General features: G+C 42.3%; 1 protein-coding gene across 4 annotated transcripts in view; it reads right to left on the reverse strand.

Moving 5' to 3' along the window:
* Window positions 1-19,372, reverse strand: part of TSHZ2 (teashirt zinc finger homeobox 2) — a 517,935-nt gene that overhangs the window by 15,334 nt on the left and 483,229 nt on the right. The gene's annotated exons all lie outside the window — the stretch shown is intronic.

Below are 19,372 nucleotides of genomic sequence, written 5' to 3' on the forward strand. Positions count from 1 at the left end.
CCTCGCCCGGCTAGTTTTTTGTATTTTTTTTAGTAGAGATGGGGTTTCACCGTGTTAACCAGGATGGTGTCGATCTCCTGACCTTGTGATCCGCCTATCTCGGCCTCCCAAAGTGCTGGGATTACAGGCTTGAGCCACCGCGCCTGGCCAAAAAAAAGTATATTTAGTGTTTTATTTTATTCTATTTTATTTTTGAGATGGAGTTTTGCTCTATCATCCAGGCTGGAATGCAGTGGCACGATCTCCGCTCACTGCAACCTCCGCCTCCCGGGTTCAAGTGATTCTCCTGTCTTAGCCTCCTGAGTAGCTGGGATTACAGGTGGCTGCCACCACGCCTGACTAATTTTTGTATTTGTAGGAGGTGGGTTTCATTATTTTGGCCAGGCTGATTCTTGAACTCCTGGCCTCAAGTGATCTGTCCACCCCGGCCTCCCAAAGTGCTGGGATTACAGGCATGAGCCACTGCGCCCGGCCAAGTGTTATTATTTTAAAAAGACTGTGACAAGGAAGCAGAGGAACAGTGGAGATACATGAAGTTTAGTGGCGTAATCCTGAGAGAAACCTGTAGTTAATATTTTTCAAATGGAATTACAATTTGGAAATCCAAATTGGCTTATCTACATTGCTGAATTTCATTATTAGCGTTTCATTTAATTTTTCCTAAGAGAAATCTCTGTGTGAGGAAACCCTTCAACTTCAGTGGACAAATTTCAATTCTTGGAGTGAATAAAATACAGGTAATTGCTTAAATATATTGAATCCTTTTGATATGCCAGACACAGCTTCAGGTGGGTAGGTGGATACTATTTTAAAACGTTTTCTGATGTGTTGCTTTTCCTTAATTCCTTTCTTCCATGTAGTTTTCCCAGCATTGACAACAGAGACTGAGACTGAGACTAATTGCTCTTGGAAAAGGAGGTCACAAAATAAACCAGATAGAACAAAGTGGCTGAGTTTACAAATGGCAAGAGGGACTCTTTTTTTCTTCTTCTATCAAACCTCAGAAAGGTTGAGTTAATGAAAACATTTAACAGTTATATATCAGTAACATCTGGGTTATGCCTGCCTGCCTGCCTGCCTCCCTCCCTCCTTCCCTCCCTCCCTCCCTCCTATCTCTCTCCCCTCCCTCCTACCTCCCTCCCTCCCTTCCTTCCTTCCTTCTTTCCTTCCATCTTTCCTTCCCTCCTTCTTTCTTTTTTTGATAGAGTCTCACTCTATCACTCAGGCTGGAGTGCAGTGGCGTGATCTCGGCTCACTGCAACACACACCTCCCGGGTTCAAGCGATTCTCATGCCTCAGCCTCCCAAGTAGCTGGGACTACAGGCATGCACCACCACGCCCAGCTAATTTATGTAATTTTAGTAGAGATGGGGTTTCACCATGTTGGCCACGCTGGTCTTGAACTTCTGACCTCAAGTGATCCACTCACCCCAGCCTCCCAAAGTGTTGGGACTGCAGGCGTGAGCCACTGCATCCGGCCGTGATTGTCCATTTTGATCACCACATATGCATTATTTCTGTTAATTATTAAAACAATCCAACAAGGTATCCAATATTACAGAGAAAAAAACCTCTGTAGGTTTAGAGACTTGAAGTCACCTATCTGAATAATTATAAATGAAACTGAATATTATAACATTCAATTAAAATATATACGTGTGTGTGTGTGTGTATATATATATATATATATATATAATATAATATTGATTTCAGAGCCTTTAGTTTTAACTGCCAAGCTAACTGTTCCTGACGTTGAGTTGGATCTATACTGATGAGACCATTCATTCCTTGTCAAAGGGGTACTTCATCAGACCCTTGAAGAATAAGGGGACAATACACTTATTGATCATGACAGTCGGCTTGGGACATTTAAATACAGATAGCATTCAGGTCATAATTGACACCCTGGAAAATCCCAGCTTCTGAACTTCCTCTTTTAAAGTACAATCTGCAATAAATCAGCCATGTGTCTCAAATGCGTGGTGTATGTTTCATGACACAAATCAGACAACCCACTGCCTTCAGTTTTCAAGTTGGAGGAGAGTTATTTTTATGTTTTTTTTTTTTTTCATAATTGATGCCAGAGAAAACATCTAAACTGACCTCTACCTTATATCATCAACTTTGCATGTCTAATGGAGTGGGCAAGTTGGGAATGATTTTTACGGCAAGTCCCCTTTTGGCCTACTTTATGGGCATGCCCTGAAATGGTTTAAGATCTCTTCACCAGGGTGTGCAAAATAGCTGTTGAATGCAACCAGCAGAAACAGGGCGACATCTTGGAGAACAGCAACAACAAAAATGTCAGGCAAGAAGACGTGGGGCCTCCCAGGAGTGGAGGTTTCATTTGTGTCCTTAATTGTGTGTCAGCTTAGAATATTTCAATGGCAGCAGAAATTCTTTTCCATAAAGCACGCTCTTCAACTGCAGGCTACCCAAGTAGTTGAGAAACAGAAATGAAAGAAATGGCATGAGAGTTTGCCCTATGAAAATCTCTTGACAACTAATGATGGGATTATGGAGTCTTAACTGCTGAACAGTTATCCCTAATTATAATCAAAGGTATGTCAATCTAAATAAAAATGATCAGACAGGCATTCTCTGCTATCTACCCCACCCCCCTCCACTAGCTTTTTAACATGAATCTCTTCTCAGTATGATGCTTTGACAAAACTTGGATTGAATAATTATAAAAAAGAGATGGAGCCCAGTGTTAAGTAAGACATTTTTGCAGGAAGGAGTGATGTTTTCTTTTTTCTTTTACAGAAAGAATGGTTTCTTTTAGTTTTAAATATTTGGTTCTATCATGGGAACCTCCTATTGTCTCTGTTGCATTTGACTATGTCACAAAAGTTATGCCATAAATCTCTTCCAGACATGACGTATTATGGAAGATGTTGCTCGCTTTTAAAGCCTGGCATACATATCCTCATGGAAAGGTGATTCTTGGGATGGATCATGTTTGCATTCTTGCTTTCACTACCAGGGAGCTCAGAGTCAAATTGGTGGCCCAACTTCAGTAATTGTGTAGCCTCCTAAGGCTGCAGTCTATACCTGTAAACTTCTTCTCATATTCTCTTTGTATTTTCCTTTGGTATATGTGTTAATAGTTTGGCTCTGCCATTTACTAGCTGTGTGATATTGGGGGACATAACTTACCTCTTCTGAATCTCAGTTTCCACATCAGCAAAATCAGGATAATAATATTATAGTACTTTTCACAAATGTTGCCTGGCGTTTAATAAGTGCTTAATGAAATGTAGATTTCTTTAATGATTTCTATTTCTTTTATACTTTTGCTGCATTGCACACAGTACAGTATCTTAAAACTGCTGTGGAATGAGATGTAGAATAAATTAAAAATACATGTATAAAATTCTGCTTATGTGTTAGAAATAAGTAGTCATCAGGTCTTGGAAAATAGACCACTCTTTCCTTCTGGAAATTTAAAAAATGAAGTCGAAAACTCTTTCGTTGCTGCATTAAGCAAATGTTGAAAAGAAATCAGTTGTCAATTCAGATGGGAAGCTAAGAAAAGTTTTCCCTTTTTATAAAAAAGGAGAAAATAGCATTTGAAAACATTTGATGTGGATATTAAGAAGAAAGCAGAAAACAGTCATAATATCTACCATTTTATTAAGTGCTTATTAGAAGCTCTGCCTTCCTCAGTTTTACCTGACAGTAGATTTCATTGTCTCTATTTGCTGATGAGAAGAAAGAGGCTTGGATTGGCTAAGAAATGTAATCAAGATCAGACAGTTAGCAAGTGGGAGAGCCAGCCTTTGGGCTTAGGTCTGCCTGGCTTCAAAGCCTGTTCTCTAACCAGTATTTACTACTGTCAATGAAACTAACTAGAATCTTCCAAAGGCACATTGTTCAGTAAAGCTATATAATGCAAAATGATAAGGATTGAAAAACTACCCAGCTGTTGTCATCCTTTCAAAAGATAGATTAAAAGGGTGGCAAAGATCAGGACAACATCCTGACAGTGGAGAGAGAAAATGTCCCTGGTGGCTTCAGTGTTAATTATAATTTCATGTTGAGCAATTATACTTAACACTTGACAATTGTCATATATGGTTGCTTTTGGGGTATGGCCATAGAAGAGAGAAAGGAGGCAATTTTCCTGTACCCATTTTTATTGAGCCACATACATATACTCCAAAAGAGCACTTAAATTGTTTGAAAGAGGTCTACATGCTGGCAAACACCACCATAAACAAACTGGACAGCTTAAAGTCCAAACCGCCAACAACATGATTCACAGTGAACCCATCTTCTCTAAGTGGAGTGCAGAGCCAAATGTTATTTATTGCAGCTAACTTACAACCCAACGAGATGCACTGCATGGACAGAGCTAGGGGACTTTACTGCTGCCTAAAATGTGAGTTGCTGGCATTTAGTAAGAACAGTATGCCCTCCAAGTATGGAAATAAACAAGGTAGACTTGCTTTTTTTTTTTCTTTTATTTTTTCTTTCTTTTTTCTTTTTTTTTCGAGACAGAGTCTTGCTCTGTCACCCAGTCTGGAGTGCAATGGCACGATCTCGGCTCACTGCAACCTCTGCCTCCCGGCTTCAAGTGATTCTCCTGCCTCAGCCTCCCGAGTAACTGGGATTACAGGTATGCGCCACCATGCCTGGCTAATTTATGTATTTTTAATAGAGACGGGGTTTCACCATCTTGGGCAAGCTAGTCTTGAACTCCTGACCCTCATGATTTACCCGCCTTGGGCCTCCCAAAGTGCTGGGATTACAGTCTTTTTTTTTTTTTTTTAACCCTGTGATTATATGTCTAAGCTCATGGTAACAATGTTTGTGGTTGTGTCTACACTGGAAAAGAGGGTTGGTGGATTGGAACACACACTTAAATAATCCAGCCAAACCCGGCTGGGCGCGGTGGCTCACGCCTGTAATCCTAGCACTTTGGGAGGCCGAGGCAGGCGGATTATGAGGTCAGGAGATCGAGACCACCCTGGCTAACACAGTGAACTACTCTACTAAAAACACAAAAAATTAGCTGGGCGTGGTGGTGGGTGCCTATAGTCCCAGCTACTCAGGAGGCTGAGGCAGGAGAATGGCATGAACCCGGGAGGCGGAGCTTGCAGTGAGCCGAAATCGTGCCACTGATAGAGCGAGACTCCGTCTCAAAAAAAAATAATAACACAAGAAAATTCAACCAAACCCTCCTCTTTTCTAAGAAGAGTTTGCATTCATTTTAATGGTAGTTTTCATTTCCTGGGTTTCCATCTTTTGCCTGAAGCTTGACTGCTATTGTTTTATTTAATTGTTATAATAGTCCCCTAAAGATAGCTCTTATAAACTCCTTTTCCTTTTTTAGAGATCAGAAAACTGAGGGTCAGAGATCTAAGTACCAGGACCAAAGGCACATGCCTGGGAAGTAGCAGAGCTGGGATTTGAACTCAGGTTTCTGTCACCAATGTACCCTGCTGCTTCATAGAAATAACTATTTCCGGCTGGGCGTGGTGGCTCACACCTACAGTTCTACCAATTTGGAAGGCTAAGGCAGGTGACTCAATTGAGGTCAGGAGTCCAAGACCAGCCTGACCAACATGGTGAAACCTCGTCTTTTCTAAAAATACAAAAATTAGTTGGGTGTGGTGGTGGGCACCTGTAGTCCTAGCTTCTCAGGAGGCTGAGACAGGAGAATCGCTTGAACCCAGGAGGCAGAGTTTGCAGTGAGCCGAGATCGCGCCATTGTACTCCAGCCTCCAGTGACAGAGTGAGACTCCATCTCATACACACACAAAAGTATAACTATTTCCCTTTACCAATTTGATTATTATCAATAATTACCAATCTTTACAAACAAGTGGCAAAATATGAGTTATTACTTTCTCCTTATGGATGAAGTTTTGGGAGGTTAAATTGTCCCCTCCATTCACACACCCATTTCCCAGTGAAGCTGGAATGAAATCAAGATTTGTCTGGAGCCCAACCCTGACCTCACTGGGCTCCCTCAGCCTTTCCTGAAGTTCGTTATGGGGAACCCAATTGCCCAGGATGCTCTAAGAAAAAACGATGCTTTTAAAAGTTCAAGTATCTATGTTTTAAGCAAAAGCACCCCAAATATGTCTACCTCTAAGCTGAGCGTGGTGGATCATGCCCGTAATCCCAGTGACTTGGGAGGCTGAGGCAGGAGGATCATTTGAGCCCAGGAGTTTGAGGCTGCAGTGAGCAGTAACCACACCGTTACTCTCCGGACTGGGCCACAGAGTGAGACTCTGTCTTTTAGAAAGAAAAATACTGACTGGGCTTGGTGGCTGACACCTGTAATCCCAGCACTTTGGGAAGCAGAGGCAGGAGGACTCTTGAGCCCAGGAATTTGACATCAGCCTGGGCAACATAGCAAGACCCTGTCTCTACAAAAAGTAAAGAGTAAAACAGTTAGCTGGACCTGGTGGTGTGTACCTATAGTTCCAGTTACTTGGGAGGCTGAGGTAGGAGAATCACTTGAGCTGGGAGGTGGAGGCTGCAGTGAGCCGTGGTTGTACCACTGCACTCCAGCCTGGGCAGTGAGAGAGAATTTGTCTCTTAGAAAAAAAAAAATCCAAGCTCCTTCCCTCCTCACAGCCTTTGCTCCTGTTCTACCCTGCCAGAAGGGCCCTTCTCACAACTCCACCTGGACGGTTCCTACTCCACATTCACCCCATGGCTTAAAGACCTCATCTTCAGAAAGATCTTTTCTTCTCCTGGGATGCAGATGAAGTCCCCAGATTTCCTCTCTCTTAGATCCCTCTTGTCGTCGTGAATAATATATTGGTCTAGGCGAGCACTGTTTGACACGTCTCCCCACTAGCATTCAGGTTCTAGGAGAGCAGAGGTGGGACTGTTTGTGCAACAGTTTCCAGAGTTGTCACCATGGTGCCTGGTCCATGGGTGTCACTTGGTAAAGACAGGTGAACTTTTCTGATGACTTGGCCCATTGCTCTACCTTGATAGAATCATCAGAATGAAAGTAAAGGGGCTTCAGGCATCCTTTCACCCCTACCATCTTGCAGGTGGTGACATGGAGGCTCAGGCTTACACACTGGATGGCAATGATGACGATAATAACGGGAAACACCTGCTATTCATCACCTTGGTCCATTGTTGACCGGGACCCTGTGTTTTACCAATTATGTCTCATTTAATCCTCAAGACAGAGGAGGAAACCAAGGCTCAGAGATGTTAAGCAACTTGACCAAGTTCACCCCTAATAAGTGACTCAGAGATGCCCGGCTGAGGCTCCCGCCTCTAAGCAGACTCTGCCACCCGGCCCTGCTCCAGGTAGGAGTCACCTGTGGATGCCTGGGCCCTACTCCCCGAGGTTTTGCCTTGACTCGTCCGGGGTATGACTTGGTCACTGGGGTTTTTAAAAGTTCCTCAGGGGATTCTAATGCACTACCAAGATTGAGAACTACTGCTCTCAGATAGGATTCATTTATTCACTAATTTCTACCTTTTAATCAGTTAATCCTCCTTTCAGAGACATGGTAGAACACATAACTTGTATAATTCTATGACATTCCTTGCTTCCTTTTCTCTTTCTTTCTTCTACCTACCCCCTAAGCTAACCAACCTTCCTTCCTTCCTTCCTTCCTTCCTTCCTTCCTTCTTTCCTTCCTTCCTTCTTTCCTTCCTTTCTTCTTTCCTTCCTTCCTTCTTTCCTTCCTTCCTTCCTTCTTTCCTTCCCTCCTTCCTTCCTTCCCTCCTTCCTTCCTGTCTCTTTCTCTCTTTCAAGACAGGGGTCTCTCTATGTTGCCCAGGCTAGTCTCAAACTCCTGGGCTCATGGGCTCATGTGATTCTCCTGTCTGTACTCAAAGTGCTAAGATTACAGGCATGAGCCACTGCACCCAATCCTAAAACTGCATTTCTAGATAGACTAAATTCCTTCACAAGCACACACGAATATTTATTTTAGAAGGGCAGCTCACCACTGTGCATAAAGGCAGTAAGACTTATGTACAATCCAGAGCCAAAGTGGTCTAATTGTACAAGACCTTCGAGTCCCTGGAATCTGTTGTTTCATTTGCATTTCAGTGATAACAACAATAGTTGCTTTTTATTTTATTTTATTTTTATTTTTTTTGAGACAGAGTCTCGCTCTATCGCCCAGGCTGGAGTACAGTGGCCGGATCTCAGCTCACTGCAAGCTCTGCCTCCCGGGTTTACACCATTCTCCTGCCTCAGCCTCCCGAGTAGCTGGGACTACAAGCGCCCGCCACCTCGCCCGGTTAGGTTTTTGTATTTTTTAGTAGAGACGGGGTTTCACCATATTAGCCAGGATGGTCTCGATCTCCTGACCTCGTGATCCGCCCGTCTCGGCCTCCCAAAGTGCTGGGATTACAGGCTTGAGCCACCGCATCTGGCCAACAATAGTTGTTATCAATTATTGTGGACTTGCCTTATACCAGGCGCTGTGTGAGGCATTTTACATGAACAGAGAGGCCCTCATAACAAAAGGGAGATGGGGGTGATCAGCAGGACCATTACACAGAAGGGTCACCTGGCTCACGGGACCAGAAGTGGTTGGGGTCACTATGGTTATTAAAGGTGGAACCTGGATTTGGATGCCTTTTTGCTTGCTCCCATCACCCCTCACCCTTAACCACCGGACTGTGCGGCCTCCTGGTGGGGGCTCCCAGGCATGTGTTCTGCTATCCTATTTGTGCACTGCAAAAACATGGAACCAGGCTTTCTTTCTCAAAGTAATTCAAGGCTTTCCTCCACTCCCAAATCAGCTGTTGGGCAGCTATGATATGTATTTTAAATGCTTTCCTTATAACATTTACTAGAAAACGTTCAGTCCTTCCAAGCATAGCCATAAATGAAGCTAAATGAAGTTAATGGGAAGCTTCTGTGGAAGGTTCCCATAGCTACAAGCTGCTCCTTCTGAAGCCACGGCCGGGGCAGGGAGGCAGTCAGGAAGGTAAAGGAATAAAAACAAAAGCTTTATTGACCAACAGCGTGGAGGCCAGTGTTGTGGGTATGAATTACGTGCCCAACGAACTCTTATGTGGAAGCTCTAAGCCCCAGCACCTCTGAATGTGACTGCCTGGACACAGAATCTTTAAAGAAGTAATTAAGTAAACATGAGGCTGTTAAGATGGGCCCTAATCCAATCTGACTGGTGTCCTTATAAGAAAATGAGTTTTTGTTTTGTTTTGTGTTTGAGATAGGGTTTTGCAGTGTCACCCAGGCTGGAGTACAGTGGCACAATCTTGGCTCACTGCAACGTCGGCCTCCCAGGTTCAAGTGATTCTTCCACCTCGACCTCCCAAGTAGCTGAGATTACAGGCGCCCGCCACCATGCCCTGCTATTTTTTTTTTTTTGTTTGTTTGTTTAGTAGAGACAGGGTTTTTTTATGTTGGCCAGGCTGGTGTCGAACTCCTGACCTCAAGTGATCCACCTTCCTTGGCCTCCCAAAGTGTTGGGATTATAGGTGTGAGCCACTGCTCCTGGGCCATAGCTCTCTTTTAGAATTTAGTTTTGAAGAGGTTTACCAAAGTGTTTGGGAAAGAAAAATCCCCTGGATGTTTCAAAAAGAGTTTGTTGGAAATTGTCACCTTCATAACTTACATCTCTTACTGAGCAGAACTAGCTTCCTGGTAACCACGAAGTAGTCAATGAAAAAGAGTAATCTCAGATGTTAATTTTAGACCAGAAGAAGGACTTTAGAAGAGCTTCTCAAAGAGAAAGGGATGTAGAAGTTTCCGGCAAGAGCATGCAGGAGTGTGTGTCTGAGTCTTTTTGGAACTTCTTACTCTCATTTGAAGCAAAACAACGTTATATTCATCTGTTTTATATGTTGGGTACTGTATAAGATTTTATTGGAAAAACATTCAACTGCTACTAAAATTATTAGTATACATTTATGAAATAATAATGCCTGATGACCACTAGACCAGGTGAAGTAGCAAAACTTTGTCTATTTTTTGCTCTTGACGTACCAGTGAACACAGATTCCTTCAGTAAATATTGGGGAAGCATTTGCTTCAGGCCCATGACTGGGTACCGCTTTGATACAGAGGACACAGCAAGGAACAAGACAGATAGGACCTCTGCCTCTGGCAAGTTTGCATTCCAGAGGGAGGAGAAGACAATGAGCAAACAAGATATCAAGACCATGTCAGATGAGGTGAGTGCTGTGAAGACCATAAACAGGGTGATGGGACTGAGTGGTGGAGGTGTGGGCATCATTACTGAAATGCCAGGGATTTGGTGTAGGTCCCACTGTTCGCCACACATAAAGCCAGCCACTGAGACAACAAGTATTGCCAGAGAAAAAGGCTTTAATTAGGTGCTGCAGCTCAGGAGATGGGAGGTCAATCTCATCTATCTCTCCAACTGACAAGAAATAAGGAGTTTATATAGCAGGGAAGAAATGTAACTACATGAAGGAAAACAGGAATTAGGGAGGGTTAAGGAAGAGAATTTGGTCAACATAAGTGGGTGGTCGTTCAGGCAGTCATGATGGGTGAGAGGTCTTGTGTCTCATTGTTCAGATGTGGTGATCTGGTAAGTTTCAGTTCCTTGATACTGTCTGGGAGGCCTGAGGGTAGGTTTCCAGAGAAAGAAACTTAGATAATATAAATGAAACTTTCTCAAGTTTTAAAAAACTTTTTTGTTTTTTAAAACTTGAGAAAGTTACATTTCTCAAATTGACTGGGAGAGTCAATTTCTATGTTTACTCAAAAGAAACCATAAACATCAGCTCTATGGGACAATTCAGAGGGTTTCAGTTCCAATGGGGCTACTCTGAGAATGGGGCGAGGGAGCCCTCTCTGAGGGAGTGACATCTGAATGAAGACCTGAAGGACGGGAAAGGGACAGCCACATGGGAACCTGGAGGAATACATATGCAGGCCAAGCATCCATAGACACCAATCCCCAAAGCGGGGAGACTCTGGGCCATGGAAGGGAACATAATCAAAGCCAGTGTCAATGGATGGAGGCTCAGCCCAGACTGGTCAAAACCAACTCACCAACAACCAAGAATGAATCCAGAGCTGCAACCTCCATTCCATGAGTTGGCAAGCTATGGCCCTCATGTCAAATCTGACCTGTTGCCTATTTGTATATGGCTCAGAATGTTTTTTACATTTTCAAAGGATTGAAAAATATCAAAAGAAGGATAATATTTCATGACACGTGAGGATTAGATGAAATTCCAATTTCAGTGTCCGTTGATAAAGTTTTATTGACACACATCTATGCACATTTTTAATTTATGTATTATCTGTGGCTGCCTTCCTGTCACAAGAGCAGAATTGAGTAGTACTGACAAGACACTGTGGTCTATAAGGTTTGAAACATTTGCTATCTGTCCCTTAACAGAAAAAGTTTCTATTCCTTGCCTCTTTGGAAATAGCTCTTTTTGAATACCCATGGGAGTGACTTATCGCTAGGTAACAGTGGGTTCTTTCTTTTCAACAGGTCTAACTGGATGTGGTGGCCCATGCCTGTAATCCCAATACTTTGGAAGGCCAAGGTGGGTGGATTGCTTGAGCCCAGGGGTTCGAGACCAGCCTAGGCAACATAGCAAGACCCCCTCCTCCTGCAAAAAAAATTGGCCAGGTGTGGTGGCATGCTCCTGTAGTCCCAGCTACTCAGGAAGCTAAGATAGCAGGATTGCTTGAGTCCAGAAGATCGAGGCTGCAGTTAGCTATGATCACACCATTGCACTCCAGCCTGGGCAACAGTGCAAGACCCTGTCTCCAAAAACAAAACAAAACAAACAAACAAACAAATAAATCTGCAGGCAGAGCCATCCATAAGATGCTGAGTACAGATTAAACACTTCGGAAAGGTCTATCTGACTCTTTGCCAACTGACTGCTGATACTTATTTTGTAATTAAATAAGTACATGTTGAGAAATTTTCCTGCACCCAACCCAGGCTAAGTGCTGGACATTCAGTCAGAAACAAGGTGGCTTTTTTTTTTTTGGTCCTTGTCTTCTTGTGGCGTATGTTGTAGTTAAATAGCCTTTCAACAGAAAGGTCTTTCTTCTTCTACCCTTAACTGCCTCTGCACCATAGGCATGGTAGATGCTTGATTTACACCTTTCGAGTCAAGGCAATGAAACATACACTATAGTCACATCAATGCCCTTTTAGTTAGGAGATATTTCAGTAAATAATAATAAGAAAAAAAGATGAAGTGAAGCAGGCTTGAGGGTAGAGTGAGAGGGGAGCCACAGGTGCATCAGGTCATCTCCACACCATGAGGAAACCCTAGCAGGGAACCTTCCCCTGACATCCACCATAGATTTCAGGGGATCCATGAACTTGTGTGGGAAAGAAAATTGCACCTCAGATTGCACTAATCTCTAACTGACATTCAGCACTTCCTACAGTTATGAATGTAGAAACCAAATCACGATAGTAGTTACAGCATTGATTTTTATCACCCATATTTTAACCAAAATGTCACAGATACTTTATGTCACCTTAGAGTTGTTGCAAATATCTTGCAAGACTGTGTAAGCTCATGATTACTTGGAAATTACCGGGGTGATTAGCTGTAGTGCTGGTCATGTTATTTAATGTGTATAAAGAAGTTCACATATTCCTATATCACAGATTGGTTTCTTTAATATTTGATAACTATATTTCAATGATTTTTTCAACCCTAAGTACCTTTTTAAAAAAGTCTTTAAAAAGGAATGTAAACTAATGTTTAAAAACATTTGTTTTTAAAGACTTTTTTTTTTTCCCAAGACCAAGTTTCGCTCTGCCATCCAGGCTGGAGTGCAGTGGCGCGATCTTCGCTCACTGCAACCTCCACCTCCCGGGTTCAAGTGATTCTTCTGCCTCAGCCTCCCGAGTAGCTGGGACTACAGGCATGCGCCACCATGCCCAGCTAATTTTTGTATTTTTAGTAGAGTTGGGGTGTCACCATATTGGCCAGGCTGGTTTCGAAATCCTGACCTCGTGATCTGCCCGCCTCGGCCTCCCAAAATGCTGGGATTACAGGTGTGAGCCGCTGTGCCCAGCCTTTAAAGACATTTTAAAGGGCTCCACAGGCTTCACCAGATGGCCAAAGAAGTCCACAGCCTGACAGTTAAGAAGTTTCATGGCCTAAAGAAACCAAGGGTCCTCTAAGTCTAGTAGTTCTTAATCTTGGATGAGCATCACAGAAAGGTTGGTGAAGCTTGGAATTTTCAGTAGCAATTGTCACTCAAGTTGTTCAAGTTTATGGCAAAGAGATGACATTGTAAGCAAAATTTAGCATTTTGGTGCATGTGTGTATATGAAGTTATATGTAGACTTGATTTTCCTGGAGAGAGAATCTGTAGCTCTCATGATATTTTCAAAAAAGCTCTTTACCCAAGTAGGAGTTCAGAGCCACCACTCTAGAAGAAGAGGTGACTTCTTCCAAACCAGTCTGTAATTCCCAGGAATACTCTCAAACATGTAGCCTGATTACTGTTTGGAGAATTCCATTTCTCTGGGCAGCCCTCCCCTATGCTGGCCTATTTTCAAGCAAATCTGAAGCCTCAAGTTTGTCCAAAATCAAGAAGGTTTCCTATAAGAGGCTAAATGAGTGGTCACACAAATGTTTGTATGAAGGATTTCCCCAATATCTGATTTTATGTGAGAAGGGAGAGCCAACGGCTCTCTACGTTAATCTTCATTATCACATAAGTGGCTTTTCCCTTCCTGGTTTTAAATTAAGGTATCCTGGACATTTTGCTTTCCTTCCACTCCACACACAATCACACAATGGAGCATTTTAATTAAACCTCCTCTATTATTAGAGCACATGAAAAAAAAAAAAATCATGGCTGGTCTGCAGGACCCCAAGCTAGGAAAGAGAAAGGTAATCATTTAATTTGTTGTTGTTTCCATAAATCAGGGCCCAGTCATCAATTTCACCACATATTTGAGAGCACATGTTATTGACAATGTGTTCCTAGAGAAAAATGGAGTTTGCTGGCAAAGTTGTTCCATTTTCTAAAGATTAAATTGTTCATTGTACAGGCTGCCATCTGCCCTCCCTGGAAGATATTTAGTTGTTGGCAGAGGCATTCAAAGTCTAGAAGACGAAGTTACATTTCATTTTCTTTATTGCTATGCCTAACCAAAGGCAAATTCGTTCATTCATTCATTCATCAGTTCATTCAGTATTTATCAAGTGTCTGTTTTGGGCTATACAGATGAATAAAGTCATAGCTTCCAAGGAGTGGATCCTTATGGAGAGATCACATGGAGCCTTGTAGCTGATTCATAATCCCATGGTCCTCATTCATACAGCGAACCCCTGAAGGCCTGGCATTTTTATCCCCTGACTCAACCTGTGTGCTACCAGAGGTTCAATAGAATTACGGTGGATAAGACATGCTTCTTCCCTTCAAGAAGCTTCTAATCAATGGAGGATATATAAGGCAGAAATCTAACAGCAATACAACACTAAACATTCCTTCAGAAAAACACAAACAACAGGCGAACTCATGTCTGAGTAGAGGCTTCTTAGAAGAACTGAGTAGAACTTGGAAGAAACTTGATGTGTACCACCTTCACACACACAATATTGTTTTATACTATGCAATCTTGTTGTAGAGGTATGTGTTGATATATATCCCCATTTTGCAATGTGAAGTCAATGAGCTCAGTGAGATAAAGTGATTTGCTCTAGTTTTTTTTTTTTTTTTTGAGACAGAGTCTTGCTCTGCCACTCAGGCTGGAGTACAGTGGCACAATCTTGGCTGGCTGCAACCTCCGCCTCCCAGGTTGAAGCAATTATGCTGCCTCAGCCTCCCAAGTAACTGGGATTACAGGCTCACACTACCAAGCCCGGCTAATTTTAGTATTTTTAGTACAGATGGGGTTTCACCATGTTGGCTAGGCTGGTCTCAAACTCCTAACCTCAAGTGATTCACCTGCCTCAGCCTCCCAGAGTGCTGGGATTACAGGCGTAAGCCACTGTGCCTGGCCTGCTCTAGTTCTTGTAGCTAATAAGAGATGATGTTAGGCCTCAAATTCTCCCTTCAACTCTAAGTCTGGCCCCTGGGCCACATAAAGTAGGTTCCCCTTACACTGTGCACAATTCAGCCCTAAACCGCTTGCCTTGACCCATTGCATGAACTGCAGCTGAAGCTGCTCCTGTCCCCTTCATTAGTCATCTGGGGTTATTGACTACCCATTGCTCTTCACACTTGATGACAGCACTTTTGTTTTGCCCATGTCTTGACTATTCTTGACTATAATTTGAATCTTTATTTTCAGACTACCCTTTCTTGAGTAACACTAAGTCCGTCTAGCCTTGGATTTGACCTGCTTTCCAGGCTCTTCTCACCTAGGTTCCCCCAGACTCTACTAGCAAAATAATTCATTCATTCATTCACTCCACAAATGCCAATTGAATCTTTACTGTGTTCCTACTGTACTAAGTGGTGATCAAAATTGGAAAGATCCTCAGCTTTACAGAGCTTATAGTTTCTTGGGGCAGACATTCACACACACAATAGAGATATTATAATGGAGGGAAGCATGATAGAGAAAAGTATGAAAAAGAGTAACAGGAGGTTCTAATCTAGTCTACATGTGTGCTGGGTGTATCTTGGAGAAGAGAGAGAGTGTCATGACAGGCTTCTATAAGAAGAGTTTTTTTTTTTTTTTTTTTGAGACGGAGTCTCACTCTGTCGCCCAGGCTGGAGTGCAGTGGCTGGATCTCAGCTCACTGCAAGCTCCGCCTCCCGGGTTTACGCCATTCTCCTGCCTCAGCCTCCCGAGCAGCTGGGACTACAGGTGCCCGACACCTCGCCCGGCTAGTTTTTTGTATTTTTTTTTCAGTAGAGACGGGGTTTCACCGTGTTAGCCAGGATGGTCTCGATCTCCTGACCTCGTGATCCGCCTTCTCGGCCTCCCAAAGTGCTGGGATTACAGGCTTGAGCCACCGCGCCCGGCCAGAAGAGTTTTTATGCCAGGATCTGAAGAGTTGGATAAAACTAAGTTACCTGGATAAAGAATTAAGGAAATAGAATTCGTAAGAGAAGTCCCAAAATATCTGATCCTGAGGCAGGAAGCAGTTTGACTTGTTCAAGAGCTAAAAGAAAGCCAGTGTGGTTGAGGCATAGAGGCAAAATATACCAAATCATTCTAAGTCATTGAGGTTATCACAGACATTGAGAATAAAATAATTATTGCTTTAGTCCAGCATATTGTGTCTCCAATAGATATGATTTCCAAAATAGTTTGGTCCATATAATTTATAAAAATATGAGTGCTTTATTCTCCGTGGCATAACTAGGTGTTTTAATCAGTCAACTTTGAGATCGAGAGAGTTATAAACCAGAAACTGAAAAAATTACATTTCATCCTGAAGAAGAATCATAGGGGGCCCTTGTACTATGTGTATGCTGTATAAAAACTTGAGATTGTTCTTTATCTAGAACAGCTTTTTAACAATTTTCATGAGCAACATAAACAATATGGCATGTTGGTTTGGAGTTTCAGTCAACTTTTTTCAGAAAAGTTTTCCAATCTGTTTTCCAAAGTGTGTACTTTAATCTGGGAAAGGAAAATTCATGGTCTTTTTTTTTTTTCCCCTCTGGGCTTCTGAGAGTGAAGAGTAGTGTTAAGGAGAGAAAAGTGGACACTGTAAGGAGGAAATAATAAATAAACCCTTAAAGCCACTACTTGGCACTTTTTGTTTTTCTTTTCCTGGCAGCCTGCATAGTTACTAGAAACAAAAATGTGGGCCAGTAGTGGTGGCTCATGACTGTAATCCCAGCACTTTGAGAGGCCAAGGCAGGAGAATTGCTTGAGCACAGGATTTCAAAACTGGCCTGGGCAACATGTTGAGACCTTGTCTGTATTAAAAAAAAAAAAAGCCAGGTGTGGTGCACATGCCTGTAATCCCAGCTACTCAGGAGGCTGAGGCAAGAAGACTGCTTGATCCCAGGAGGTGGATTCTGAAGTGAGCCATGTTTGTTCCACTGCACTTCAGCCTGGAGCCTGGGTGACAGAACAAGGCCCTGCCTCAAAAAAATAATGGTCTTTAGAGTCTTCTTTACAGTAAAATTAGTAATAATGGCTTATTATATCATCAACAATAATAGAATAAAGGCAAATGGCTCATTCTTGTGGATCCTGCATGAGTTCAAGAAAAGTTGGGGACAATATACTGGCAACAAAAAGTGATCCCTGAGATTTTTGGAGCACCTCATTGCCAAAGCAACCAAAATGCTTTACACGTATTCTTTCTTTTACCATCACATAATTCTTGCAATGTAGCAAAAAAACTATCTAAGGATGGAAGGATGTATTTTAAAGAAGGGGGATATGGGGACATCAAAAGAGAATAATTAGTCGAGCGAAATAATTAGTGGGGCAAATATGTCCAATACTACTATGCCTCAGTTCATTTAACAAATATTAAATGAGTAAGGCATAGTCAGTGCCTTCTATGAATCACAATTCAGGAAAAGGGTTAAGATATGTCCATTCACTGATATACTTGTTCAATCAATAAACATACGAGCACCTACTTATATCAAGCCCTAGGCCCATTAAGAGGGTCCCACCCAGTAAGTGTATTAGGTAGATGTGGTCTCTGCCCTTAGAGAACAAACTTAAAATCTGGTGAAGAAAGTAGAATGCAAACCACATAACAAAAAATAGATCAGTGTTGCCAAAGGGAAGTAAAGGCTGCTCTGGTGGCTCATGGGGGTGGTAATTAATGTGTACATAAATAATAGCATTGGGACACTCTTAGTGGTGGTGGAAGCAGACCCATAAGATAGTAGTCTAATTAAAGAATCAAGAAATGAATATTTAACTGATGGAGGCTGAGCTAAGCCTTGAAGAAGGGGGTAGGATTTTAATATGTGAAGATGGAGCAGGTAGTACTCTGTGTGGAAAGAACAGCCAGGCATAAGGATACAGACTTGTTTGGGGAATAGTCGGTGAGTTTGTTTAACCAACACATTTCTTAAGAGATGTGGTAGTATACTATTTACTTGTTTCCTTATTTGTCTATCTTATGCTCTGTAACATAAACTCAATGAGGACAGGGACATTTCTTGCCTTGATCGGTCACTATTGACAGCCTTCAACAGTGCCTGACACACAGTGGGTGCCTCATATATTTGTTGAATGAGTAAACGGTAATTACCACCCATTTCACATATAATTATTGCATGCTTACTACTTGCTATTCACTATGCTGAAAATTTTTATTTACTTATTTAATTATCACAACAACCCAATGAGTTAGAAACTTTGGAAGGAAGAGAATCTAAAGAACAGGCACAAAATATCCCAACTAGGGTTTGAACCTAGGGCTCTCTGACTCCAGTGACCACATGTTGATCATGCCTTCCAGGGGTTAGGAGTGGTTACTAATATTAAAAGGGCAATCTGGAGTGATTTGGGGAGGACCACAGTAAAGTGTTGGGGGGTGATGAGTCTTTAGAGACTCTGATAGAGGGGAGGGACATGACTGGGGGAGTCACATAGCCTCAAGTTCCAGGTTTCTTTTCCAAAAATAGGCGATGATGGTATGTATCTTTTTTTTTGTGAGGGTTGGTGATAATGTGTGCAAATTACTCAAGATGTTCTTTGTATCCATTTTTTGAGGGTCTACCAGGCCATCTTTCATCTTGCCTGGATGATTACTTATCTTTACAGATATCTTGAAAGGTGGTTATTTTTAGTCTCCTTTTCCAGAAGAGAAATGTGTGGTCCAGAGAAAGATCAAATTATATGCCCCAAATCACACAGCTAGGATAACAGGATACTGAGTGAAACCTTCTTGTTTCATGATATTTTGGTGAATGACACAAAGTTAAAGACTAAAGGAGCTGTATGCCTCCTATTTAACAGAAGCTGTCAGACACCACCTTAACCACGTGATCAAAGTTCACATCACCAGCAATAAGACAAATCAACATCAAGAAACTCCTGATATTGAAACCAGCCCAATTGTCTCACAGAACTGATGTTTATGGTTTCTTTTGAGTAAACATAGAAACTGACGCTCCCAGTCTTAACACTTGAGAAAGTTACATTTGTCTTATCCGAGTTCTTTTCTCAGGAAACCAACCCTCAGGCCTCCCTGATAGTATCCAGGAACTGAAACTTACCAGATCACTGCGCCTGGACAATGAGACACCAGACACCTCATTCATCATGATTGTCTAAGTGACTACCTGCTTCCTGTTGACCAACTCCTCTTCCTTACCCCTCCTTAACTCCTATTTTCCTACACGTAATTCTTCTCTGCTATACAAACCCCTAATTTTACTCAATCAGGGAGATGGATTTGAGACGGATCTCCCCTTTCCTCAGCTACAGCACCCGATTAAAGTCTTCTTCCCTAGCAGTAGTCATTGTCTTGGTGGTTTGGCTTTAATTGGCAATACTCA

Source organism: Colobus angolensis, unplaced genomic scaffold (assembly GCF_000951035.1).
Source record: "Colobus angolensis palliatus isolate OR3802 unplaced genomic scaffold, Cang.pa_1.0 Scaffold156, whole genome shotgun sequence".
Classification (NCBI taxonomy): domain Eukaryota; kingdom Metazoa; phylum Chordata; class Mammalia; order Primates; family Cercopithecidae; genus Colobus; species Colobus angolensis.